General features: G+C 46.6%; 5 non-coding genes and 3 pseudogenes across 5 annotated transcripts; all 8 read right to left on the minus strand.

The window, feature by feature from the left end:
- Positions 1 to 127: 127 nt before the first annotated feature.
- On the minus strand, positions 128 to 246 carry LOC146277842 (5S ribosomal RNA). Its single transcript, XR_014766131.1, has one exon. It is a non-coding gene; the product is annotated as a 5S ribosomal RNA (ribosomal RNA).
- Positions 247 to 426: 180 nt separating this feature from the next.
- Positions 427 to 545, minus strand: LOC146277843 (5S ribosomal RNA; annotated as a pseudogene).
- Positions 546 to 737: 192 nt separating this feature from the next.
- On the minus strand, positions 738 to 856 carry LOC146277844 (5S ribosomal RNA; annotated as a pseudogene).
- A 172-nt stretch (positions 857 to 1,028) lies between these two features.
- On the minus strand, positions 1,029 to 1,147 carry LOC146277845 (5S ribosomal RNA). Its single transcript, XR_014766132.1, has one exon. It is a non-coding gene; the product is annotated as a 5S ribosomal RNA (ribosomal RNA).
- A 170-nt stretch (positions 1,148 to 1,317) lies between these two features.
- Positions 1,318 to 1,436, minus strand: LOC146277846 (5S ribosomal RNA). Its single transcript, XR_014764640.1, has one exon. It is a non-coding gene; the product is annotated as a 5S ribosomal RNA (ribosomal RNA).
- A 190-nt stretch (positions 1,437 to 1,626) lies between these two features.
- Positions 1,627 to 1,745, minus strand: LOC146277847 (5S ribosomal RNA). Its single transcript, XR_014766133.1, has one exon. It is a non-coding gene; the product is annotated as a 5S ribosomal RNA (ribosomal RNA).
- Positions 1,746 to 1,933: 188 nt separating this feature from the next.
- Positions 1,934 to 2,052, minus strand: LOC146277848 (5S ribosomal RNA; annotated as a pseudogene).
- Positions 2,053 to 2,224: 172 nt separating this feature from the next.
- Positions 2,225 to 2,343, minus strand: LOC146277849 (5S ribosomal RNA). The gene has a single exon (XR_014766135.1). It is a non-coding gene; the product is annotated as a 5S ribosomal RNA (ribosomal RNA).
- Positions 2,344 to 2,500: the final 157 nt, after the last annotated feature.

The raw sequence follows: 2,500 nt of genomic DNA on the forward strand, positions 1-2,500 counted from the left end.
CTCTCTCTCTCTCTCTCTCTCTCTCTCTCTCTCTCTCGTGTCAAAATGAAAACAGCTTCCAGCCCCTTTCATGAAGGACTACTTGTGCATATTGCAAGATTTCAGTTTCTAAGTGAATCAGCAAAAGAGCATACAGCACCTGGTATTCCCAGGCGGTCTCCCATCCAAGTACTAACCAGGCCCGACCCTGCTTAGCTTCCGAGATCAGACGAGATCGGGCGTTGCCAGGCTGGTATGGCCGTACGAAATAAGTTGACAACCATAGGCTACTTATCCATATACAGATTTAGCAATTGACAATGCAAGGTGGTCTCTCTCTCTCTCTCTCTCTCTCTCGTGTCAAAATGAAAACAGCTTCCAGCCCCTTTCATGAAGGACTACTTGTGCATATTGCAAGATTTCAGTTTCTAAGTGAATGAGCAAAAGAGCATACAGCACCTGGTATACCCAGGCGGTCTCCCATCCAAGTACTAACCAGGCCCGACCCTGCTTAGATTCCGAGATCAGACGAGATCGGGCGTTGCCAGGCTGGTATGGCCGTACAAAATAAGTTGACAACCATAGGCTACTTATCCATATACAGATTTAGCAATTGACAATGCAAGGTAGTCTCTCTCTCTCTCTCTCTCTCTCTCTCTCTCTCTCTCGTGTCAAAATGAAAACAGCTTCCAGCCCCTTTCATGAAGGACTACTTGTGCATATTGCAAGATTTCAGTTTCTAAGTGAATGAGCAAAAGAGCATACAGCACCTGGTATACCCAGGCGGTCTCCCATCCAAGTACTAACCAGGCCAGACCCTGCTTAGCTTCCGAGATCAGACGAGATCGGGCGTTGCCAGGCTGGTATGGCCGTACGAAATAAGTTGACAACCATAGGCTACTTATCCATATACAGATTTAGCAATTGACAATGCAAGGTAGTCTCTCTCTCTCTCTCTCGTGTCAAAATGAAAACAGCTTCCAGCCCCTTTCATGAAGGACTACTTGTGCATATTGCAAGATTTCAGTTTCTAAGTGAATGAGCAAAAGAGCATACAGCACCTGGTATTCCCAGGCGGTCTCCCATCCAAGTACTAACCAGGCCCGACCCTGCTTAGCTTCCGAGATCAGACGAGATCGGGCGTTGCCAGGCTGGTATGGCCGTACGAAATAAGTTGACAACCATTGGCTACTTATCCATATACAGATTTAGCAATTGACAATGCAAGGTGGTCTCTCTCTCTCTCTCGTGTCAAAATGAAAACAGCTTCCAGCCCCTTTCATGAAGGACTACTTGTGCATATTGCAAGATTTCAGTTTCTAAGTGAATCAGCAAAAGAGCATACAGCACCTGGTATTCCCAGGCGGTCTCCCATCCAAGTACTAACCAGGCCCGACCCTGCTTAGCTTCCGAGATCAGACGAGATCGGGCGTTGCCAGGCTGGTATGGCCGTAGGAAATAAGTTGACAACCATAGGCTACTTATCCATATACAGATTTAGCAATTGACAATGCAAGGTGGTCTCTCTCTCTCTCTCTCTCTCTCTCTCTCTCTCTCGTGTCAAAATGAAAACAGCTTCCAGCCCCTTTCATGAAGGACTACTTGTGCATATTGCAAGATTTCAGTTTCTAAGTGAATCAGCAAAAGAGCATACAGCACCTGGTATTCCCAGGCGGTCTCCCATCCAAGTACTAACCAGGCCCGACCCTGCTTAGCTTCCGAGATCAGACGAGATCGGGCGTTGCCAGGCTGGTATGGCCGTACGAAATAAGTTGACAACCATAGGCTACTTATCCATATACAGATTTAGCAATTGACAATGCAAGGTGGTCTCTCTCTCTCTCTCTCTCTCTCTCTCTCTCTCGTGTCAAAATGAAAACAGCTTCCAGCCCCTTTCATGAAGGACTACTTGTGCATATTGCAAGATTTCAGTTTCTAAGTGAATGAGCAAAAGAGCATACAGCACCTGGTATACCCAGGCGGTCTCCCATCCAAGTACTAACCAGGCCCGACCCTGCTTAGATTCCGAGATCAGACGAGATCGGGCGTTGCCAGGCTGGTATGGCCGTACAAAATAAGTTGACAACCATAGGCTACTTATCCATATACAGATTTAGCAATTGACAATGCAAGGTAGTCTCTCTCTCTCTCTCTCGTGTCAAAATGAAAACAGCTTCCAGCCCCTTTCATGAAGGACTACTTGTGCATATTGCAAGATTTCAGTTTCTAAGTGAATGAGCAAAAGAGCATACAGCACCTGGTATTCCCAGGCGGTCTCCCATCCAAGTACTAACCAGGCCCGACCCTGCTTAGCTTCCGAGATCAGACGAGATCGGGCGTTGCCAGGCTGGTATGGCCGTACGAAATAAGTTGACAACCATAGGCTACTTATCCATATACAGATTTAGCAATTGACAATGCAAGGTAGTCTCTCTCTCTCTCGTGTCAAAATGAAAACAGCTTCCAGCCCCTTTCATGAAGGACTACTTGTGCATATTGCAAGATGTCAATTTCTAATGAA

Source organism: Hypomesus nipponensis, chromosome 7 (assembly GCF_054491055.1).
Source record: "Hypomesus nipponensis isolate SF chromosome 7, ASM5449105v1, whole genome shotgun sequence".
In the NCBI taxonomy this organism is placed as follows: Eukaryota; Metazoa; Chordata; class Actinopteri; order Osmeriformes; family Osmeridae; genus Hypomesus; species Hypomesus nipponensis.